At 40.8% G+C, this 26050-nt stretch overlaps 1 protein-coding gene across 3 annotated transcripts in view; it reads right to left on the minus strand.

Moving 5' to 3' along the window:
- The window catches only part of NCALD (neurocalcin delta), a 396530-nt gene that overhangs the window by 174302 nt on the left and 196178 nt on the right, over positions 1-26050 (minus strand). For 2 of the 3 annotated variants that reach the window (XM_078441758.2, XM_078441759.2), the window contains exon 3: positions 12076-12124. The exons of the other annotated variant lie outside the window; for it this stretch is intronic. The gene's annotated coding sequence lies outside the window, so the exon portion shown is untranslated. The remainder of the gene's footprint in view (positions 1-12075; positions 12125-26050) is intronic. 3 annotated transcript variants of the gene reach the window in all.

Below are 26050 nucleotides of genomic sequence, written 5' to 3' on the forward strand. Positions count from 1 at the left end.
AAATAAAAATACAGAATACCCAGTTAAATTTGAATTTCAAATCAACAACGTATATATATTTTTTAGTGGAAGTGTACCTAAATACTGCAAGGAACATTCTTCTACTAAAATATGATTCTTCGTTGATCTGAAATTCAATCTTAACTGAACATCTTGTATTTTATCTGGCAACTCTACCATAGTTGTTTCTTCAATGCTCATCTCTTCTAACTTCCTCTCTTATGAGGTTTTTGATGCTCAGGCTTCAATGATTACCTTTTGTCAGGTAACTTCTAAAATTTCATCCGCAGCAGTTTCCCCTCTCTCCCTCCCTCTTCTCCCTCTCCCTCTGCCTCTTCCTCTCCCTTTTCCTCTCTCCCTCTAGCATGCATTCCTCTGTTCTCTCCTGGGTATTTTATAGTATATTCAATTTATTTTATATAAAGTCAAACTTATTATTTTTGACCCCAAAACCTTTTCTACCTGGCTTCTCTATTTCTACTAATACCTCCTCCATCCTCCCAGCCACCTCAATTACAAATCCAGCAGTCCTCCCTAATCAAGTGGCTGAATATTGGTTAATGTTACTACTCTCACTGGCATCATCAGATCTTTCTTCCCATTAACATGAATACTGCTAATAGAGGCCCCTGACATCTCTATAGGACTTATATAAATCATACTAGGCTAGTGAAATCATCTTCTGATTAGTCCCCCTACTTCTATTCTCATTCACCTTCCACTCTTCCACACTCAGTTCATATCCTAATTAAAGCACAGGTGTGGCTATGCCATTTCCTTGATCAAGAAAGCTTCTACTGGCTCCTGGTTAAAATTCAAACTCCCTAGCCAGCATTCAGGGCCTCCCATAAGTTGATTTTTCTCCTCTTTGTCTCCCTGTCATCTCCTCTATTCACCCCAAAACTCAGACACATCAGAACACTATGTCTGGGGGTTTCCTGTCTCTGCTCACACTCAAACTTAGAAGTAGACTACTTTGAGCATGACTCTTACAATTTCTGCATAAATGGGTGTTCACTAAATACTGTTGAATTTGTGAAATCAGCTCTAAGTTGTCCATATTAACAGAAATTAAGTAATTAAAGCCACAAACCATATATGTGATAAAACAAATGAATTCACTTTTCCACAAACCCATTTTTTTCTTTATACCAATTAGGGGCAATGTCAAGCTTGTATAAACGTCTCATGCCTTGTGATGTCAAGTCACAGCTGGACTCTGATAGAGGACCTGCAGGGGCACAGACAGACAGAGATCTCACCTACTCTCTGCTGCCTCTCTTGACTTACTTTTTGAACTCTGATACCTTCTCAATATCTCCCAGTTCTTACAAATGAAAGGTAATATTCTCTGTAAATGTACTTGAATTCTCTGTTACACAAATGACAGTATATTCTAAACTGTCGCCAACCCCACGTACTGATCCAAAACATCTGAGTGCTTTGATAAGCTGAATCAGAGGTCTACATCAGACCAGACAGTAAAGGTTTTCAGCTTTGCAAACCACGTGGTCCCTTTTGCAACTACTCAACTCGGCCATTGTGTCCCCAGAGCAGCCACAGACAACACGAAAACAAATGAGCAGGTCTGTGTGCCAACAAAACTTTTCCTACAAAAACAGGCAGCTGGACTGTGGGTCATTGTTTGCTGACCTTCTGACCTCAATTAAGTTCCTGATGAACCATTTACTTCATGTTTTCTTTCCAAACTATATCTCACTATGGTAGTCACTTGGTTAGAAAGAAGGCTGGAATTTCATCTGATATAGTCTTTTCTTTTTTCACAAAATTATACTTAAACCAAAGCCAGGACCCCAGAGTGGGTGAGGGGAAACAGGAAGTGGGGACCTGAAGCCCGCTCTGGATCTCTCCTCCCAGCTGAGTGGACACCACCCCAGGGAGGGGGCAAGATGAGGCTAATGGAATGGGTAGCACTCTCTCCTTGGGCACAAATCTTACAAAGGCACCAAAAAACTCAGCAATCAAAATAAATAATACTTTAATGCAGTATTTTTGGAAATCAAAAACATCTACAATAAACAAAATATCAACGGTTTAAATAAAGACAGGATGACAATTACTGATTTTTTTCTTTTGTCTCAGGCTCTAACATGACTGTGCACAACACTGTTTCTGATCTTATCTTTATGCGAAATGTTGATAGTGTGTTCATCATGATTTTTTGCATGAATTTTAATTAAAAAATATTGTATTTAACATTATTCACCTTGATTATGGAGTTCTACAGTGCCCTCTTCAATTTTGTGCCGAAGTGAGTGCCCCATTCACCTCCCTCCCCACCCCTTCAAATCAAGCCCATGTCACCTTTTGCACTATCAGAATCCATGCCCATTTTAGAGAATGACAAACATCTCTCTAATGTTACCTTTAAACTAGATCATTCCTCTTGGCTGCTTTGATACCACCTTGATTACTGGATCTGCCACATACACAGGTAGATTTGATGCATGTGGAAAATCTTGTGCCAGACTCTCTAGAGTCACTTTTTTTTTTAACATTTATTTATTTTTGAGAAACAGAGAGAGACAGAGCGTGAGCAGGGGAGGGGCAGAGAGAGAGAGGGAGACACAGAATCGGAAGCAGGCTCCAGGCTCTGAGCTGTCAGCACAGAGCCGAATGCGGGGCTCGAACCCACAAACTGTGAGCTCATGACCTGAGCTGAAGTCAGACGCTTAACCAACTGAGCCACCCAGGCGCCCCTCTCTAGAGTCACTTCTTAAGGGATATATTAAGATGAGAGGGGATAACATTTTATTAAACACATACTAAGTGCCAAGTGGCACTGTGCTAAGAAACTTTACATCCATCATTTCATTTAATCCTTAGGACAATCTCATGAGGTTTGATTCTATTCTTTTGCCTTCATGATGAAACAGAGGCTCAGATAAAATGAGATTATCAAAAATACTAAAGCCAGGCTGAAGCTTTCTGCTACCTCACATTATCTGTCAAGAAGCTGACATTTTGGACATGATTAAGGCACTTTATTGCCTTCCTACCTTACACTTGTACAGAATCACTCTCATTTATAAAGAGCTTTCAAATGCTTCATCTCATTTGAGCTTTACAATAATCCATGAAGGTAAAAATCTCATATTTTTAGATATTCTAGCAGGAACTCATCAAGTACATTTTATGAGTGAGAACATAGAAACTATAACATAACCCAAGGTCACCAGCTAATAAGTAGCAAAACTAGAATTAAAAACCCAGATCATCTGAGGCTTGGTGAGTTTTCATTACCTCTTTTCCACTCCAGAGGAACACACCCAGCATAGGTATCTTTGACACAATACCATCCATGTTCATATCACAGTGAGCAACTTGAGGAATAATATCTGAGATATTTTGATCAGAGGAAATCAGCATTTAAGGGAAGGAGGCTAAAGTATGGAGCACTGTCTACCCTGATGAGGAAGATCTGAGGAAAACAGAGGCATCAGAAACAGAGAAGGATACCTAGGGAGTGGGGGGTTTAAGGGAGTGTAGAGGGTGTTAGAAGGATGGCACCATGAAGAGGATCGGAAGCAAAGCCAACCTTGGCTGGCGTCACCTCTGACAAAGGTCATTTCCTCTTGGAGCTTGGAGCCATTGTAATTATAATCAAAGCAATTGTAATCAAAGCAACTTCTGTTCAAACCCCTAACCTTTCTGGATTCCATGCTTCAAGAAAGCAAAGGAACAATTTCCAACTTGCAGTTGTCCCACATGCCGCCATGATTTTGTCATCAAGAGGAGCATCACACAGAACACTGTGGAGACCATTCAGATGGGGGAAATAATCAACCCAAAGTGAGGACAGGATGCAGGAACAGAGAAGAGTGATGCAAGACATTAGGACATCATTTCCAACCCAAAGCCGGGGAGAAAATGGCAGGCACTCTCTTTTGGAAAGAAAACACATTTCATATTATTCCAGGCAACTTCCAAGGAGGCATCAGCTCATGTGACAGGTCACACCTGATATTATATCTCTGTAACAAGATGCACAACAGGCAGTCTCAAGTGTTTAAAATAGTTGATTTTGCAAAATTTCACAATCAGTCACAAGTTCATAAGAGCTGTGTGCCTCTTTCACTGAGGAGATGCCACACCATGCTGGGATTCCACAGGGCAACATGGCTTCTCCATTCTTCAAAATAGAGCAGCTCAAACAATCCTCTGGCAATTTTTAACTACACAGGAATAGAAACACCCCAGGCAGAGTGTGAGAAACCAATCTTGTAAACAGCAGGATGGCAAGGTATAAACAAGAATCAAGGAAAACATACAGATTAAAAAAAGTCATTGCTTTTGACAAGGACAATAAGATGGGAATAAATTCGGGCCCAAATATCATGGAACAACAAAAGCTCAGAGAAGTGCTAAATCACAAGCCAGGTGGCGGCAGGAATTTGCAATGATCCATTCCAATCTGCCAACTCGTCCCTTTTGGCACCAGGCTAGATTGCACAGACTCCTCTTCCAGTTTCACATGCTTAGGGATTGTTTTTTGGTTTTGGTTTTTCCTTCCATGAAGCACAACCATCGTTTTCAAGGCTGGTGCAACTTTCCCAAGTCACATCTTTCTTCTTCCCTGACCCCACAAACAATGTTGCTTTGGAGAACCACAAACCACACTAGTCCCCTCTTTCATTTGACTGAGTCATTTTCTTGCATGCAGAGAAAATATGTTCATAAACTTATATTAAGTCTTAGTATATCTTTTATACGATCACTTATGTAGTACAGCAAAACACCAGCATCTTCTATCCTTTCCATCACTCTACCAATAATTAAGCACTGAGCTCATACTCTCAACAGTGGCCTGGGGATAACAGAATGAGTTGGGTCCTGGCTTTGAGGACCACACAGTCCAATGGAGGAGACAGAGTCTGAAACAAACAATTCAGAGAAGGGGTGAAGTTACCCTACCCATCCTCTGTACAGTAACAATGTTGGGAACACAATGCATGGGTTCCACTGATACTTTTTCCAGTCCCCAGTAGGCTGCTTCTAAGCCAAAAATGCCTCTGCAGGCGAACTGATCAGAGGATTATGTACCTAAGGCTAAGTAAGCACAGACAGACACTGAACAGCACTCGTTTTCCTGTGAGGACAGGAAGTCCTTTCTAGGACGTTCTCTGCCTTCAATACCTTGCTCTACATACTTGTTCTCAGCCTCAGACCTCCAACAGCCTTGGTTGGACTTACAATCCTCCCTAGCTCTAGTTGTTATCATTATTATTATTATTATTATTTTAAATGTTTATTTATTTTTGAGAGAGAGAGAGCACACAAGCAGGGGAAGGGCAGAGAGAGGGGACAGAGGATCTGAAGTGGGCTTTGAACTGACAGCCGTGAGCCCAATGTGGGGCTCAAACTCACAAACTGTGAGATAACGACCTGAGCCAAAGTCAGACGCTCAACCAACTGAGTCACCCTGGCACCCCACTCTAGTTATTATTACTGATGGCTCCCATGTTATGCATGTTTATTATGTGCCAAGAATGGCTATACTGTAGCTGGTTGAACTTTCATAACAACCTTGGGATGGGTTTTGTTTTAATGTTTTTAAGATTTTATTTTTAAGTAATCTCTGCATGCAATGTGGGGCTCAAACTATAACCCTGAGATCAAGAGTCACATGCTCTACCAACTGAGCCAGCCAGGGGCCCCTTGGGATGGGCTTGGTTATCCTGGTGTTACAGATGAAAGAAATGAGCCTCAGAAAATTTTAGAAACTTGCACAAGGCCACAAAGCTGATGAGTAGAAAAACTGAGATTAGAAGCCAGGACCATGTGATTAGAAAGGTTCTTAAGCTATATGCTAGTCTGCCTGTAGGCACATGTAGTCCAGCTCTCCTGCTAGGTTATCCACACCGTAAGGACCGAGGTTAACATTTCCATTTTTAAAATAGTCCCTAGGCAGGGTGGGAATGGGAGCAGAGTAGGCATCTACCTGTGTGATGTGACTCAAGGGAAGCCAGACAAGAATGGCTTAAAAATATTCCCATTGTTCCTATCACAGTGCCTGGAATTTCAACACTGGAGGACATCATTTGGGGCCTTGAAGTCTTCCTCTATAAGAACATGATTGCCCTAAGAAAAGTCATACTTGGCTGAGACCTCAGTGAGGTTGGGGCTCTGGAGAATGAGTCATAGGAGAGATGCCTGGACAGGAGCCTGGCAGCTCTGGGAATGGGCAGAGGGGTCCAGAGAGGAGAATGGGAAGGTCTGAAGATGGGAGTAGACATTTGGCTTGAGTGACCCCACCTTTGTGACTTTCAGCACAGAGTGAGGCAAATAGAAGGTACAGAATTCTCTTGATTTGAGGAAACACTTTTTGATCAGGCATAAGAGTTAGAGGCATGGGACATGGTGGCAGGTAGGCCTCAAGTGCTGAGGGCCATGAGCCTTGTGAAGGCATAAAACACAAGAAACCCTTGCCCTCAAAGAGCTTATAGTCTCCTTGTAGAGAAAAATTATCAATAGCGAACAATGGGTAAGACAAGATAGGAATGACCAGGCACAGAAAATATGTGTAATAGGAAACTCAGGAAAAGAAGAGCGCAGTGTGGGAGGAGGTAGTTTCAGCTTCACGGGGGTACATGGGGCCCCAAGAACAGTACCAAATAAAGAGATAAATTGGTAAATGCCTGGCTTATGTCAAAAGAAGACCAAGTTGGCCACAACCGATTGCTACCTTAGCACTCACAAACAAGGAAATCCAACCTGGATTCAATCACCATGATGCAAAATAATGTTAAGATGGTCTAGAAACCAAATCTGAAGACAGAGCATACAGAAATACTATTTAGAAAATAAGCCCAGCTTTTTAAATGAAAGGATCTAATGGTTCCTCCAATCATAATAAATAAATCCAGAATTTCAGTAATAGGTGAAAGCATCTAGATTTATATATTAAAACTGATGGCACAGGCAAGCCTAAGCCCTTCTAATACTGAGGAAAAGAGATCTGATGACTACCATGGGCCTAAAACCTTGGCAAATTCCAAGACCTACCACTAAATTCAGCTCTGATAAAGAATGGCTTTATCCTGTGACCTTCAGTAAAAGCCAAATTCTCTTCTTCTGGGCTTTCACTGAATACTTCCTTCACAATCAGGAAAGGTTACTTCTATTTACTCTAACATATTTGGTATTTTTTTAAAGATCCCTTTATTTAATTCCCACAAAGAAAACAACCCCGAGGAAGAAAGCAAGTAAGCTTTGACCTTTATATGCTAAATGAGTTATTTTACCAATAGCTACAGGTGAATGTACCCTTTGTACACCTTGCACAAGAGAAACCAACAGTTTACAGCCTAAGGCTTAGTTGTGAATGAGCAGTGAAAACAGAAATGGAGGTAGAAAGAGACTTGAAAAAGAGGTAAAGGGTAAAAAAGGAGGAGCCACAAGAAAGCCTTCCTCTTTTGAGTTTCTTCATTGAATTATTGCAATATATATATTTCCTTTTCATTTCAGCTTTGTTGTTAATAAGCCTCATTTCCACAAGTTGCCTATTTTCTTCAAGGTGGCTACATATCTGAGATACAATCAACAAAGGTCTCTGGTTCCATCAGCTAATAGGTTTGTATTATCTCTGTGGAGATGTACAGATACAGTGATCACATTATACAAACCCACAATTAGACACAGGGTCTAAAAAACGATACCTGTGCTTTATTTCCAAATGCAAGCAGCCATTTGGCAAATATTGTTCCAATGCCTAAATGTTAGGATTTCTGGAACATTTGGTGTTATAAGAAGCCATCAGAAAAAATACATATATTTTTGAGTTCCTGAAAATCTGGGTGGTGACTACAATACTGGAGCAAAATGACGACACCAGTATTTCTGTATTTAACAGTTTATAAGAAAAGGATTCAGAATCCATAAAAAGAAATCAGTGAAAATGAATATTTAATATATTTAAAACACACAAATTTATAAGCAACATGTAAAATGTAAAAATTATAACCTAAACAGTATCGGACTATTAGTAATTATCAGTAGACAGAGGTGCCTTGGTAGCTCAGTCAGTTAAGTGTCTAACTCTTGGTTTTGGCTCAGGTCATGATCTCATGGTTTGTGAGTTCGAGCCCTGCATCAGGCTCCATGCTGACAGTGCGGAGCCTGCTTGGGATTTTCTCTCTCTCTCTCTCTCTCTCTCTCTCTCTGTCTCTCTGTCTCTCTGTCTCTCTCCCTCACTCCCTGCCTCTCCCGTGCTTGTTCTCTCTCTCTCTCCCTCTCTCAAAATAAATAAACTTAAAAAAAAACAAAAATAAGTATCAGTAGACATAATTTAAAAACCTAAGTATTAAAACACTAAACAGTCTCAACAATGAAAAAAATTAAGTCATAAAATGTTGAAAATAAGATCATATTATTTAAACTTTTATGAGACTTCTTAAAATGCAGAAATGTTGTCAAAATTTTGTCCAAATTGCTTCACTGCTAACAAAAAAGAAAACACTAGTTAGGAAAATGGTGATGTATTTATGAGCTATCTCCAAATATTTTTTTCTGGCTCCTTCGTCGTAAATAATTATAAGTCTCATTTGATAACTTTGATGAATATTTTTAAACTTTGAGGAGTATTTTTAAACATAATTTTGTGTACGGGGGTAGGGGTGGGGATGAAATTTATTTATTTACTTCAAGCTACAGTCTGCCTGAAAACAAGAAACCAGCATTTCCAGTTTGTTCTCCTCTTTAGTTTGCTCATATATGCCTGGATCTGTTTCAAAACTCTCCTGTTGTAGTGGATATATGCTAAGGTGATCCCTAATGAGTCAGGCCCTAGCATGAGCCTCTCCTCTTTTTTTTCCTTTTAATTTTTTTAAAGTTTATTTATTTATTTTGAGAGAGAGACAGAGAGAGCAAGCAGGGCAGGGTCAGAGAGAGAGGGAGAAAGACAGAATCCCAAGCAGAATCTGCTGACAGTGCAGAACCTCACGCAGGGCCCGACACAGGCGCCCAGACTCACAAACCATGAGATCATGACCTGAGCTGAAACCAAGAGTCAGACACTTAACTGACTGAGCCAACCAGGCCCCCCAAGCCTCTCCTCTTGAGTGCAGGCATAGCCTGTGACTTGCTCCTAGCCAACAGAATACAGCAAAGCCAATGGGAGAGTCACTCTCTTGGTAAGGTTACATTATGGGACCTTCTTAGGGACCTTCTTAGGTCCATCTTAGCTGACTGGAGTAAGACATTCTCCTACTGGTTCTGAAGTCAGCTGCCATATTGTGACAGGGCCTGTGAGGGGCAAGCAGCCACATGGCCAGGAACTGGGAGTAATACCTAGGTGATGAGAGCACCCACATGACAGCCAGCAAGAAAACAGGGTACCTCAGTCCTACAACTCTAACTGAATGCCACCAACAACCACATGAACTTGGAAGAAAAAACTCAAGCTCCAAAAAGGACCAAAGCACAGTCAACGTCTTGATTATACCTTTATGAGACTTGAAGCAGAGGACCCAGCTAGGATGTACCTAGATTCCTGATCCAAAGAAACTGGGGGATAATAATTATATGCTGTTTTAGGTCACTAAATTTGTGGTAATGTGTCATGCTGCAACGTATAACTAATGCACAAGTCATAATCCACGTTAGCTCCGAAAACAGTTATTCTTGCAAAAAAAGGTTTGTGTTACCAATTATTTTCTGTCTCCATTTGAGGACAGCAGAAATATAGCAGAAGGCTTTAGATATGTGTACACCTTTAATCAATTCAAAACTTCAATGCAGAATATAATTCTCTATGTATGAGTCTCGAAATATAAATTAGTTAAATTCAACATTTTTCAAAATATTATTTTGGTACTTGGAAAATGGAAAATATACCTCCAAACCGGTTTTTTTTCAATATGCACACTTCCTTATTTTTTTAAATAAACTTTTTATTTCAGTGTTAGATTTGCAGAATTATTATGAAGATAGTATATATAGAGTTCTTGTATATCCCACACCCAGGTTCCATTATTAACATCTTACCTTAGTATGGGACATTTTTCACAATTAATGAACTAATATTGATACGTTATTATTTACTAAACTCTATAGTTTATTCATATAGCCTTAGTTTTTACCTAACGTCCTCTTTCTATCCCAGGATCCCACCCAGGATACCACATTACAGTTAGTTGTCTTGTCTCCTTAGGCTTCTCTTGGTTGTGACTTTCAAAATTTTTTTTTAAATTTTTTTTTAACGTTTATTTATTTTTGAGACAGAGAGAGACAGAGCATGAATGGGGGAGGGGCAGAGAGAGAGGGAGACACAGAATCGGAAACAGGCTCCAGGCTCTGAGCCATCAGCCCAGAGCCCGATGCGGGGCTCGAACCCACAGATCGCGAGATCGTGACCTGAGCTGAAGTCGGACGCTTAACCGACTGAGCCACCCAGGCGCCCCGACTTTCAAAATTTTTAATGACCTTGACAGTTTTGAGGAATACTGGTCAGGTATTCTGTAGGGTGTACCTCTACTGAAATTTATCCTATGTTTTTCTCATGATTAGACTGGGGTAATGTGTTCTGGGGAAGAGGACTAGAGGTAAAGCACCATTCTTATCACATCCTACAGGGATACCCACTATCAACATGACATATCACTGTTGATGTTAATCTTGATTACCTGGCTTGAGGTAGTGTTTGTCAGGTTTCTCGATGGAACGTTATTCTTTTTTTCCCCTCCCTCTCCCGCTTCACTCCTTGGAAGAAAATCACTATGTGCAACCCCCATTGGGAGTTATAGTTAACTTCACGGAAAGCAGAGTATCTACATACAGTATTTGGAATTCTTCAGCATGGGATATTTGTCTCTTCTCCTCATATATTTATCCAATTATTTATATCTGAATAGATATTTATTTCATGCCTTGGACTATACTACTACTTTATTTTCTTGCTCAAATTGCTTCAACTTTGGACACTGGGAGCACTTTTAGTTGGTTCCTGTATCCTTGTGATGCACTGTGTGTTATGCCATTGTGAGGTGTTTTTTGTTTTTCTTTTTTTTTCTTTGAGCACTACCTTACTTTCTGGCACGATAAGATGCTCCAGGCTCATTCTGTGTATTTCTTGCCCCAGTTCTAAATTAGCCATTTCTTGAAGGAGCCCTGGATCCTTTTTATTGGCAAATAGTATTAAAACCAAGATTTGGGTGATCGGTGTGTTTATTGCTACTGAAGAGTCATGGCATCTAGGCCAAACCAGTTTTTCAGTCTCTAAACATGGGACCTTAGAATGTCCCTATACACTTAACGTATTTTAATTTATTCAACAAACATTTTTACAGAGATTACCATATGTCAGGCGTTATTTTAAGCATTTTGCACATATTAACTCATTTCATCCTTGTAATGAGCTCATCACAACAACGAGATAGGTAATGTTAGTAGTCCCATTTTATGGAGGGAAAAACTGGGATCCTGAGAGGCTTAGACATGTGGCCGAAGTCATTCAGCTAGTAAGTGGCAGAACTAGGAATTGAACCCAAGCATCTGGCTCCAGATTTGGGGGACTAACCAGTACACCACATTGCCTCACAGTGGTAAGGAACACACAGAGCAGAAAATTGATGAATTAATTAACCCACCTACGTTCATTCTCCAACAAATATTACGTGCCCCTTAGGTGCTAAATTCTGTGCTAGACATTACTTGGCTTAATGCCATTTGAGATACTTTCTTGGGCTACAGCCCAACTTAAAATGAAGGAAGAAGCTATTGTAATATGCCCCTTGAGAGGACTCTGGCAGCTGCCTGGAATGAAGATGGAAAAATCAAACCACTCAGCTCAGTAGCTGCAAATATACTTTATTAAGCTAAAGGTAATATCCAAGGGTGATAGGCAGTGTCTTACCTATTTCATATCTATCTATTATCCTTTCCACAAATTTTAAAGAGAGGGTTTGGTTATCTTTTCCTATATATGAAACTCCCAGTCATTATGCCACTGTTTGCTGATAAAATATTTGAGTGAAACTGTCTTTTGTGAAAGTCATTAAACAAAACTGAGATTTCCATTTACAGCTGACTGAAAGACAATTTTAAGTGTCCACTTACTTTTTGACAGTCACTAGTGGGTGGTTCCCGGAGACCAAGCCAAGATAATCTAAAGGAAAACAGGCAAAATAACCACAGTGAATGAAAATATCTTCAAGGACCACAACGTCCTCCATCCCCACAGATTTTAGTGGCAGAGCTCTAGGAAGCTTCCCATGGTGTGGCTTTAGTTGTCAATAACACGTTTTAGGAATGGGAGATGGGCTGGGCAGAAAGGACTCACCTAGAAAAAGGAGGCAGAGGCTAACACAGTGGGGACTCTGGCATTGACCTCTTGCTGATATTTATGAACTCCTTGGAAGAGGATATGGATTCACGGGAAGGGATCGTCAAGAATATGGGCCTTAATTTTTCAGGTCAGAGTGAGCATTATATGAACCAACTTCTAGAAATACCAAAGTTTAGGGACATGCCAGAAAGAATTAGCAAACACAGTGCCTTAATGCAATAATAAGGAATCACAATAAAATAGATCCATAAATGGGAATAATGTGTTGATTAGATTCATAGGTCAGAGGAAAGGACTAATCAAAGGGTTTAGCCTGTGAGGAGCCTAGCCAAGCAGGTTTGATTAAGAAGACTTCAAGGGAGGGCTGTGATCTATTGAATCCCATTGCCAATGGACATGGGAGAGGGGTGCTCTCTCAGATTTTATTTCTGGCATTTGCAACCTCTCTCTGAGGAAAAAAAGTGCATCTTAGTACCTCTGGGTGTACCAGTCTAGAAAATCTAATTAATCTAGCTAATATAGTTTCAAAACCAAACTATCAATGGGGTCAAAGCCCTCTTAGGAAATATGTAGGGTAAAAAGTCCCAACACATATCACTGAATTCTTAAATATCAAGTATCACTTTTATTAGGAATAAAATACCAAAATGTGCAATTGTTTGAGTTTCTAAATATCCTCCCACTGTTATTTAAAAAATTATAATAATTCAAGAAGAAAAAGGTGTTCCAAATGACATGGTAGAAAAAAATACAACATTCTACCAATTTCTTTGTATTTGATGGTATATCAATCATCGCAAAATATATCTCAGTCAATACACCAAGGACTCCTACTCCTCCAAGCATTTAACAGAGAATTAAATATACTAAAAGCAGAAGTAGAAGCTTTACCAAAGAGTTAATATAATTTGTCCCTTTTAACATACAATATTGTATGTTCATACATATCGTACGTCCCTTTGACATACAATAAAGGCTATATATCTCAGTGGTTGCTTCCCAACACTAGGTCTCTTTATACAGAAAAGTACATGTAATAACTCTAAAATCCCTGACATCCATTTCAAGTTGGTCCTTTCTTTTCCTTTAGGATCCCAATCAGGAAGTTTATGCTTTATGAGCAAATAAATACAGCTGGCCAAATTTGTTTTTTCGGAAGCCTGAGGCAAATCCTTTTTTTTATGGTGTCAGTGCTTAAAATAGTTACTTTATATATTTTGGTTTGCATCTAAAAATTTCAAGGTTTATGATATGAAAGTCTGAGCGCATTCAGATACAGACTGCTTTGAGGTGTTTTACATGTTGTATGAGGATATTGTTTAGTTATCAACACCACTATTTCTAACCATCCTATCTGTCAGCTATACCATCCACTCCTGCTAATGATGATTACAATGGTTTCTGGTCTCAGTGTTGATATCTAGTTTTTTTTAGATGCCAAAACATACCATTTTCACTGAGCAGCATATTCTGACAAGGACTTATAAATAGAATCGAATAGCCCTTTACATGTTCATTTTCATTTGATTTAATAACTCTAGTAATTTGAATATCAGAATCCAACCCTAACCTTCCTCAGGAAGTGGAAAAGGCTTAATATTTATTCATCTGGAAAAAAAAAAATGTGCCATGCTCCAAAACACAATTAAACTAGGAACAGATGATATTCATCCTCTCAGGGGCATTTAGGATAAGCTAAATATATTCACGACACAGCTGACCGTGTATAAATACAGCTACCACTGCAACCAGAGAGTTGTGTCAATGGCAGATCATTCATGGTTTAAAGGGAAAAGCCACGAACCCTGCTATGGTGGAGACCACCTCGAATCATGCCATCAGTGCTGCTCTATTTTACACAAATGCTGAATAAGAATATTTTAAAGCTTCTATTGTCTTGTTTCCTGCTTTTTAAAAAATATTTATTTTTGAGAGAGAGAGAGAGAAACAGACAAAGCATGAGTGGGGAAGGGGCAGAGAGAGGGAGACACAGAATCGTTAACAGGCTCCTGGCTCCGAGCCCAACGTGGGGCTCGAACCCATGAACCACGAGATCATGACCTGAGCCAAAGTCGAACACTCAACTGACTGAGCCACCCAGGTGCCCCTCTTGTTTCCTGCTTTTAGACTGGGTATTTAAATGAGGATTAATCTAGTTCTCTCCACTTTAGCAAATATGGAAATCAAGTATGGAGGGAATAGATTTAATAGGATACTAATTTCCATTAAAGGATCATTGCTATTGCCCTTGTTCCTCATAGCCCAACCTCACTTATGCTGGGTGCTCTCCTAAGCTTCTTTCAGATGCTATGATTCATTCTGATGCCATGATTCTGTGACTCGAGTTGTGAGAAATAGGTATTTTTTTTCATTTCTTGCTCAAAGCTGGTCTTAAATTCAGAAAGCATGATATGACAAAATAAAATCAGTAACAATAAAAAGAAACAAAACTGATTCCAGGGAAGAGAGATTGGATAAATGGGGTTAAGCAAATGCCTTTCCTAGTCAACTGGTCAGTCAGCAACATTTACAGAGAGCCTACAAGGGCAGAGCCTAGATGGAATCATCCCCTCTGTTCAGGCCGCCTGCAATGCCCTGTGTGGGAAAATGGCTGGCTGGTTCATCAGCAGAAAGATACAATCAGGCAATAGCCATACTCCAAGGGGTGTGTTTATCCATTCCTTCAACATTTATAGAGCATCCACCATGAGGCAGGGAAATGAACAACATGACTTCACCTTTAAGATGCTCACTCCTAGAGGGGAGAAGTCAGCTAGTCACTTATGACAGACAAGTAAACAAATAAAATCATCAAAATGTGAACATTTGGATGACAGACGCACAGGAACTTGAAGAGCTGATGTGAACAATACCTGCACATACACCTTACTCTTTCCTTTCCCTTCTGATGGTTTTTCTCTCTAGCACTTGGTCATTCGTACCATCCTCGCTTGATGTCATATATTTGTTTATTTTTGCCTGTCTGTCTCCTCCCACTAGAGGGTAAGTCCTTGAAGGCATGGGATTTCTTTGGTTCACTGAGGTAAACAACTAGTAGGTGCTCAACAAATATTTATAAGTGACTGTATGAGTGAATAATCATTATAGAAGTCATGCAAAATCAGGAATGATTACCTGTAAAGATGGGAGGAAATGATGTTGGGTTATTACAAAAGGCAATTACATTTTGACAAAGAAGTCAAAAGTCAAGAGAGATTTGCTTCGCAGGTCCTTAGGGACAACTAGCAAGAAGTCCATGGAGTACAGGTAATCTTGTCTCTCCGGTGTTCTGACCTTATAGAACTGTCCCCTAGCTCCCTGTGGCTTTAATGGGGCAGCCAAGCCCAGACGTCTACTCCTCTGACCACAGAGGAGGGCCCGAGCCAAGCTAGGCCAGCTGGTTCTCACTCCTGGGCATTTAAACCGACAGCAGACAAGACTAAGAAGGAATGGAAGCTGTGCTCTCCGGAGCAGCAGCATCTCAGAAGGATGGTTTATGTATTCTTGCTTCTGAGACCCCCAGTTGCCCCGGTTCCTGTCTTCCCCAAAGCCTGTTTGGCCAGCTCTTCCCTCGGCTCTTTAAGCTATTAATATCCTTCCAATAAACTTTTTATTTTTTCCTGGCTCTGGGAGTCTCAGTTTATTCCTGATGATTACATTCAAAGCTCTCTGTGACCACAGGGGCTGATTAAAGGACGAATGTGGTTTGAAAAGTCTCGGAGTAAAGAATTTTTATTGAGCACTAACCATGTGCTGGTACTGAGCTAAGCTCTTCATAGGAGTCATCCGATTTAATCTTTGAAACCATCTCCATGAGTGCCTATTCCTATTTTAAAACCCTTAAGGACAAGCCTTAAGGACATCCAGGCTTAAAGAAGTTAAATAACACACCCAAGCTCCCACTCTACCAAGTGGCTGAGCCAGCATTTGACTCCAAAGACCTCGGCTTTAATACCTCCCACTGTCCTCCTGTGAGCCACAATTTTGAGTGTGGGATAAATCATTAAAAATGCCACTGGTGTCATCGCCAGGTTAGGTGGGTTAGGGTTAGGGATTCAGTGGAGACAGAGATCCTTGGGGAATGGATAGAGTTAAGGGTAGTGGTGCTAGTTTCCACGTTCATAATCCAGGATTCCCACATTCCGAACTGTGTTATGATTTATTTTTTCCCCCTATACCATGTAAAGAAATAAGGGGAGTTTCCCCGTGAGAATTGCTAAAACGAGTGCCTGGAACAGATGGTTCCAAAGTCTGAAAAATACCTTAGCATAATCACATATTTTTATTAACTAACCACCAGATATATGTATACATGGAAGTGACTGTAAACCACATAAATATATCTTATTAAACTTAAACAGAATGCATCCCCAATTCAGCTTCCTCTTAGACTGATCCTAAAGTCACCTCTGGCTACACCAGTGTTTTCACACATGAGGGTAAATGCAGTCATGATGCGGAGACCATGACTCTTAACCAATTATAGTCAAAATCTCCTTCTCCTGAAAATCTTGCAAGAACGTTTGACCATGTGGGCCAAATGGTAGGGTTCCAAGCTGCTGAGCTCACAGTGCATCTGACCCTGTGCGTTCCCATCCTTCAAGTCTGCCCTTTCCCCATGATCAGAGGGTCCTCCTCCTCCTCCTACATCATGCTAAATAGGAAGCAGAAGAGGGTCCATGCATCTGGTTTAGTAAGTCAGGAGAAGTCAAGTCCCCTGATCCAGATTCATCAAAGTGTGCCACCTCCCTCAGGGAACACGAAAGCTGTGCAGCAGGATGAATTAGCACCATTCAGCCCAGTGAGTTTTATGAAGTCTTGGCTCTACACTATCTCCCTGAGACAGAACTCAAAACAGTTGTCTCCAAACCATCTCTCATTGGTACCAGTGTGTGAGTATGTGGGGGTATGAGTGAACGTGCCCCTCTGTAGCCAGGATATCAGTTGCCTTGGTCGTTACTTTGAATTTTTCTACTCCAGGGAAGTGGTGATATTGCTGCTCTGGTATTTGTTTCTGTTGCAGATCTTTTGCGCCTCCTTTTTGGGGGATTTTGCCATTGATTTTGCCTTGTGAACTAGAAACTCCTTAACAGTGTCAAAATCAGGAGAAGGCTGTGAACCCAGCACCAGTGTTTCTGGCAAAGCTGAGCTTGAGGCCAGCCTGGACTGTTCCACCAAATTACTTTGTGGGCTGCAAGGTCAGCCAGTCTATGGCAGAGTAAGTATGAATTATCTGTATTCCAAGGACCAGTAAACAAGCAAAATCCATCCCAAGGTAAAAATTACTGCCCAGTGGTGATTTAGACTTTAAATAAGAACCTGGCTGTTGACCTGTAACAGTTCACTTATCCTTTGGGTGAAACACCAACACACCTCCAATGGATGAGGGTCAGGCCTTTGTCCTCAAGGCTAGTCAGGTCATGTTGGCAGCCTTGAAGCGACCCTGAGTGGAGAGAGTGCATCTCAAGTCAGACGCTCTATCAGAGGAATACCAAGGAACTGAAGTGGGAAGCAAAAGAGATCTAGACTCAGGACTCTAGTGAAACATGTGCAAGACTTTGTGTCCTGAGCTGTGAAATAGTCACTGACATTATTTAGCAAGAACTATGAACATGCGTGGCTTTTCTTGTAGCAGATGCCTCAGGTGACAATTAATATAACCTTTCTTTTCCCTTCCTTCCTTCCTTCCTTCCTTCCTTCCTTCCTTCCTTTCCTTCTTTCCATCCTTCCTTTCTTCCTTCCTCTTTCCTTTCTCCCTTTCTTTTTTCTTTCCTCTTTTCTTTCTTTTTTTAAAAAATGTTTATTTATGGGGTGCCTGGGTGGCTCAGCTGGTTAAGCATCTGCCTTCAGCTCAGATCATGATCTCGCGGTTTGTGAGTTTGAGCCCAGCGTTGGGCTCTGTGCTGACAGCTCAGAGCCTGGAGCCTGCTTCAGATTCTGTGTCTCCTTCTCTCTCTGTTCCTCCCACACTCACACTCTGTCTCACTGTCTTTCTCTCAAAAATAAATACAGAATAAAAAAATATATTTATTTTTGAGAGAGAGGGAGAGTGCAAGCGTGGGGGTGGGCAGAGAGAAGGAGACAGAGGATCTGAAGTGGGCTCTGCACTAACAGCAGAGAGCCCAATGTGGGGCTTGAACTCACAAACCGCGAGATCATGACCTGAGCTGAAGTCGGACACTTAACTGACTGAGCCACCTAAGTGCCCCTTCTCTTTTCTTTCTTTACCCCTCTCCCTCTGTTCTTCTCCCTCCCCTTCTTCTTCCTCTCGTCTCTTCCATTTTCCTTTTAGCACAAATACTCTCATTTATGGGTATAGACATATCCTAGTCACCATGCAAAGCACTTTGCATATATTACCCCTTTTACTTGACATAACAATCTTCAAAAGGAGAAACTGTTCTTATTTTACTATGAGGAACGGAGGCTTGGGGAGGTGACAGCTATATTAATGGAGTGTGACCCCATAACTGCCTCACTCACAGCCCAGTCCTGTTCCATTAGGAAACTTGACATCTTTCTCTTGTTAAACGATGGCCATCACAGGGTCCTCAGGGCATACTACCTAGCGTTTGAGAAGAGATTTTTCTGTAGCTCTTGTCTTTGGCACCCTGCTCACATCCTGCCTGCCTTCTGCTTTCAGTTATGGCTGGAAGGCAGATGGAGGGGAGTGCAGACTCCTCTGGGGCTGGCAGTACCCCCTTAGTCATGCCCCTGGGTGTCTTCTGACTTTCTGCTTCCAGGCCTTCTCCAATGCTACAGAGATCTACAGTCTACAGTAGAGCACGGAGCAGCCAGGGAGCACGGAGGAGAAAAGCCCAGGGATGGTTCTTGGCCATCTTGATTCTTGGCCAGTGGAAGTTTGGTGTTGATGGCTAAATATGTGGCTGCCTTCTACACACAACTGTAGAACAGGAGACATTCTAAAGTAATCACATCCGTATTTGCCTACTCAAATCCAGATCCCAAAATTTGCTTCTCAGGAGAAACTAAACTTAGACATCTTCCAATGACTCTTTTCATTCCATTTGCCTTGTTAGCAGACCATCTACTTCAATGTATGTGCATTCTCTGTAGTCATCGAGTGTCTCAAATGAAGGAATTTCTACCTTTGTTTTTTCACCATTAATACGTTATTTCCTTTAACCACAGCTCCCTCTAAAGAAAAGGATGCAACAGAAAAAAGCATGCTATAAACATCTCTCTCTTCTTTGCTCAGAGTCCTGAACCCCAGCTTCAAAGCCTCTGGCTTTGTGAGAGTGAGGACCAGACACCCGAGCACACTGTTTTAAAACAAAACTTAAATGATGATAGTGTAGCCAGTTAATTAATTGGAAAATATTATTTTGCCATCAGATATTTAGGCATAAATCATAGGCAGTTCATATAAGTGACTCTAAGGTTTATTACTCTCATGCAAAAAATGATGCAGAATTTTTCCTTTTGACATTAGTTTTGTATTATCTAGAAGCAGCACCGATAGCAACTGTTTTTCTTCTAGGACATCCCCCTCTCTACACACACACACACACACACACACACACACACCCACACACACTTTGACCTTCACACCTGCTAAATATCAAGGATTCTGCATCTCCTTCCATTGCAGAAACACTCTTGCTTCTATCTCTACCCTGACTCAGGACCACATGGTAGGCTGAATAATGCCCTTCAAATACGTTCATGCCCTAATCCCCAGAACCTGGAAACGCTACCTTATACAGAAAATGGGACAGCACCCATGTGATTAAATTAAGGATCTTCAGATGGGGAGATTATCCTGGATTATTCACATGGACCCAATGTAGTCACAAGGATCCTTATAAGAGGGAGGCAGGAGCATCAGAGTTAAAGCAGAAGGCAGTGGAAGCAGAGATGCAGCCAGGAGCCAATTTTCAGCTAGGAGCCTCTAGAAGCTGAAAATACAAGGAAATAGATTCTCCCTTCAGAGCCTTCAGAAGGAACTATCCTGGTTCCACTTTGATTTTAATCCTTTAAAACTAACTTCAGACTTGAGACCCCCCAGAAGTGTACGAGAATAACTGTGTTTTGTAAGTCTCTACGTTTGTGGCATTTTGTTACAGCAGCCACAGCAAACTGGTAAAACTCCCTCTCACCCTGCCACTGCTTTTTGCTGACCTCACTAGCACCCACCTTTGCTCCTCTCCCCCAGCCTACACACTATATCCAAATGAGGGACTTGAAAGTAGTTCCCGTCTCCTCAACAATGAATAACTTGTCCTAGGTGTTGGAGACACCTCAAGGCACCAAAAACTCCATAGCATGAGGATAAGAAATGCTTGCATGCAAGGGACAGGAGGTACAGAAACACTCTGGGACAGCACAAGGGCTGCTGAAAGGATTTAGGAGTCATCATATAGGTAGGTGATGGTTAAAGTCAAACCATAGCTAGAGCATGTAAATATATGATAGTGACCTTGACTGAATTAGGAAATGGATCAAAGGGATTTAGTTTGCAAATGAAAGGCCTATGAGAGATACCATAGAAAGTTAACAAGAGAAAAAGTGATCTAGAATATAATTTTTAAAAATCTATCTTGAGTTGAAGTACAATCTCAGCTGGATGATGAAGAGGGTTGCATCTCACTCAGAGAGAAGCTTCAAAGAAGCTCTTGAGTTCTATATCAGGCACAAGCGTACAAAAATACGGTTCCTGCCCTTAAGGAAATCACAGATAATTTCTTTATAATGTAATGTGTGCTGTGATAATGGTGTCAACAAGCGTACTCCAGGGGCACAGTAGAGGGGACGGTTTGTCCAAAGGATGGACTGAAGAAAAATTTCCTGGAGGAAGTAGTAACTCATTTGAAGGATGAGTAAGAGAGAGAAAGCAGGAGAGTATTCATGGTAGAGGAAATAGCACAAAGTCCTGGGGAGGGGGTAGTGACATGAATAAGAGTAGGTGAATTCCCCCAGGATGAAAGATTATGCACAGTGAGAGGAACAGAGGAGGAAGGATGAAGCCTGGAGAGGAGTAAGGGTTAAAGAGATGGCAAAGGAAAAGAAGCCCACAGATTAGTCCAAAAAAGAGCAAGAGGACTGCAGGAGGGAAAAATCTAGAGAAAATGGCATCATGGAGCTAAAGAGGGTAGAGAGCTTTGGAAAGGAGGGAGTTGAGGGAGAGGAGTACTAAAAGGAACAAGGGAGAACCAGAAATGAATTTTTCTCAGAGCGGGTTCATGAGATGATGAGAGTAAAAACCAGATTGCAAAGGGCTTAGAAGAAGACAGGAGTAATGAAATGGAGGCAGCATCCTGGGACTGCACTTTCAAGTATCTTGGTTGAGAAGGGAATGAGAACCATGCCTATTTGTCAGGTTTTTAAACCGTGGAGACAAAAATAGGCTTTACAAGCTGCCTCTAAAGAGAAGAGATAAGGTTTAAGTACACATTAAGAAGATAAGAATCAACTTGGACCTTTTTCCTCAAACTTAGACAAAGCTAAAGTAAGTGGAAGTATCACCACAAGAACAGAGGGGCGAGCTGACTGGGAAAAAGGAAACCATTTTTAAAGTAAGATTGAGGCACCTGGGTGTCTCGGTCAGTTAAGCGTCCGACTTCGGCTCAGGTCATGATCTCGCAGTTTGTGAGTTCGAGCCCCGCATCAGGCTCTGTGCTGACAGCTCAGAGCCTTTAGCCTGCTTCAGATTCTGTCTCCCTCTCTCTCTGCCCCTCCCCCATGCTCGCTTGCTCTCTCTCTCTCTCAAAAATAAACGTTAAAAAATTTTAAAAGTAACAGACTATATACATAAAAAAAAAAAAACTTGTCGAAGTCTCAAAGATTTCTAAAAGAATAAAGAAGATCTGGAAGCAAATGAATTAGAGAAATGGGGAGAGGGGAGAAGTTAAAGATGCTTAGACCAAAGAAGTGGACCCACATCAAAGAAGCAAAATTAATAATAATTAGAAAAAATCTTATGAAAACTACAAGATAGAAAAAAAGTGAAATAGGTGAAGAATTTCAGACAACTAAGGTATAATGATAAAGTAGGAGATAGAGGATGATTGCAAAACCCAATTTCCACAGTCACCCCCGAATTTAACAAACACTCCTTGAGCACCGACACAGGGGGACAGGACTATATTTACTTAACAGCAATAAACACAAAAATAAAAAATTTTTCTTAAGAATGACATTAACGTGTTCTTTTCATGAAGCCAAGGGGTCAGATAAGATTTTGATGGGTCTAGCATAAAACTGAAGAGTTGAGAGTTTACAACAGAATTCAAGTAATTAAAATGACAGAGGGGAAAATGTTTTTAATAAATAAAATGATAGAGGAAATTTAAGAAGAAGAAGAAAGGAATGATTGGCTGTGTCAAACACTGTTACAAAGTCCAGTAGGATGAGTATTGAGAACTGATCATCAAGAGGTCACTGAAGGTTTTGGGAGCTTTCAGGTTATATGTATTTGGATAATATTGTGAAGAAAAGATCAAAATTGCAACATCAGGATAAGCAGACAAACACACAATCCAACTCAGTCCTGCCATTTCTAATCGTTTCTTAGCAAAGGAATAATTGTAAAAATTTGCAAGTGCTAATAGAAACATGTAGTAAGTAATTGCATCCTGAAAACGTCTTAATAATGACAATGAGCTGTAGTGTATCCTTAAGCCTGAGGCTGAGATCAGACTTTCAACCTGTGCAGAGCACAGGCACATGACCCTACAGATCCCCGGTAATTACCTAGTGATCACCCCCCATCCCAAGTCTGTCTGACCTTGCCAAAGGGTGAGGTCATTCCTGCATTCACTTATGGATGTCAAATAATTAACTCCTGTCTTGTCCTTATTCATTGAAAGGATAGAGTAAAAATGTGCATGAGAAGTCATTTTTCAACATCTTGTTAAACCTGCATCTATCAGTGCTTAGATCTGATCGAGACTTGCACACATTCACTATTAGAGAAAGCAAGCTTTATCTCTTTCACTGATGCCAGAAGAAAAAGTCTTCTGTTAATGAGTGCCAGGTCACTGACTGACTGTCAATAAATATTTGATGAATTAATGAAGGGTTAGGAAATGGGAGTACAGCAATAATTAGCATAAGTATAGTGTAAAGTAAATGCAATGTAAATTAGCATTAGTGAATGAAGGTCTTTCCCACAGTTTCAGGATGGATAGATAGCACTTTACCTTGACTCAATGTTCCATTTCTGCAGTGTCAGAGAAACTCATGGATTCAGATTAATTGAAAGGAAAACACATCTTAATTGAGGAGATGTCTGAAATACAGACTAGTTTTAATGAGGCACGCCTTTGTAAGACAGAAACTAATTGCACACGAATCAGTGGCAAGCAACACTAAATAGATTGTCTCCCCAACCCTTTCAATGACTTAGATAATGGGTGTTTTTAATTAATTCTTTCTCTTTATTGCAATTTTTAAAAGCTGTAAGTAGCTTAGATTTTCTCCCTATCTCCATTCCAGTTGACAGAAAAATTTGCTCAGCAAATCCCTTCTTAGTAAAAAAAAAAATAATAATAATAATAAACTTTTGCTCAACCCTGTCTAAACAGCCACAAACTCGGATTTTATTAATGTGGTTTGGTAATAATTAAATGGAGTCTACTTGTCACCGTATAGCATAACGGTCGCATTACATTAACAAGCCCAGCAGAGAGAAACCACACTGTGGAATAGCTACCATTTGGGAAGTATTTTCCATCTGAAAATGTCATTTGATCTTCATGACAATACCATGAGGCAGCTACCATTATCCCCATTTTACTGATGCTGAAACTGAGATTCAGAGAAGGGACATAACTGCCTTAAGATCGGACAGGCAGTAAGTGACAGGAGCCAACATGACCCTAGGGCAGTCTTACTTTAAAGACTTACTTTATCGTAAGTCTTACTTTACTTTAATGAGTGTTTTCCTCATCATATTGTTAAAAAAAAAAAAAAAAAAAGACCCAACTCTCTCGAAGTCAACTCAGTGCAGAAATGGAGCTTTTAGGAAAGTGGTAGTCAGCATGTACTTATTGCTATTTTTTAATCCCTTGATATTCTTTTCAAGTTTGAGGCTGTGCTCTTTGAACACTTATCGACATCTTGAGCCCAGGAAATTCTGCTGCATTTGCAATTTTGAGAGGAGGAACAGTACCTAGATAAATGGTCTGGAGTTGGCATGGTTGAAATGAATCTCAATTACTTTTAGAAAATTAATTATTAAGGCAGAGACACAGAGAAAATCAGTTGCTTTGGGCAGCAATAGGAAGGAATTGGGTTAGAGATGAAGGAGACCTTCCTGACCATAAGACAAGATATGAACCGAGGACATTTAGCGACACCCTTGTGTGAAGATATATATGACAAATGGTGATCCATCATCGGTCACAGGAAATGTATATGGAAGCAAAAGGATAGTCAATTTTATTTTACTTTTCGAAGTTTGTTTGTTTGTTTGTTTGTTTGTTTATTTATTTTTGAGGTGGGGGGAAGGGAGAGACAGGAGAGAGGGAGAGAATCCCAAGTAGGGCTCCATGCTGTCAGGGCAGAGTCCGACGCCAGGCTCGATCATACAAACCATGAGATCATGACCTGAGCCCAAATCAAGACTCAGATGCTTAATGGACTGAGCCACCCAGGTGTCCCAGGATGGTCAATTTTAAATGACTCCAACATGTGCCCCTCAAATGTTGACACTACTGGTGAAAATACAAATTGTTCTGTGCTGTTTTGTGTGATGGTCAGTCAGTGTGGCCATAAAGAGCAGACACAGGAGATGTTCAGGAAAACAAAAGTTTGTTATGCTCACAGGTCCTGGCCATACGGGGCCACGTGGGGAAGCCTCAGGGTGTTCAGGAGGCACAAAGCAGGAGTGAGGGGGAAATCTAGGCCAGAGTCTTTATTGGGGTTTCCATGGGAAAGGCAAAGCAGGGCAGAGTCAACAGTTTAGGACTGGCTCGTATGAATAATTCCAGTGGGCCTTAGCCTATAGCAGTGGTCTCTCATTGCCTGGTACTGGGCCCTGGGGTTATTGAGGGCAGGAGAGATGTTGGTTTGGTGTGAATGAGCCAGATGGAGGAGATGTGCCTCTGGATAGGTGAGTTTTCTCATCAAAGGCATGTTCCCCTAGAGTCCTTTGCTATCTCTAAGAACTGGCTCGCCCAGGGAGGGACAGTCTCTCCCTAGCCAGAAAGGTTTTTGTTTTTTTTTTTTTTAAGGTTTCAAAATATCATAACATAGAGGAAATTAAAAATACAAGCCACACACAAATGTACTAAAAACTGGCATCAAATAGTAGAATCTGGATAGAACCCCAGCATCTGTTTAATCTGCCGTATGACAGCCTTTCTCCCACAGAGCCTAAGCAAACAGCAGTAGGCACAGCTGGGTTGGGGAAACTCAAAGGGCCAGCACGGTACAATGAGCACAGCTGGTAGACCAGCAGACAATCCAAACCCAGAATGAGACAAGCTCTAGGTTTGGACAAAAGATATTATAAAGCATCACAACATACTGGCTAAACTGCACAGAAGCTAATTGGTCAGCTGCTGAATGCAAAACACACAAGCCTGAATTTTCTGTAAGTTAAAGGCACATCCTCCAGAACAGCTAAATCTGCCACCGCCACAGAGAGCATATTTGGATGTATCCAGAAGCTTCTGAATAGAACCCACCAAAAGCTATAAATACTCTAAGATAAAATTAAGGATGTTTACAAATGATTTTTTTTAAGTTTATTTATTTATTTTAAGGGAGAGAGAGAGCACA

Source organism: Panthera onca, chromosome F2 (genome assembly GCF_046562875.1).
Source record: "Panthera onca isolate mPanOnc1 chromosome F2, mPanOnc1 haplotype 2, whole genome shotgun sequence".
Classification (NCBI taxonomy): Eukaryota; Metazoa; Chordata; class Mammalia; order Carnivora; family Felidae; genus Panthera; species Panthera onca.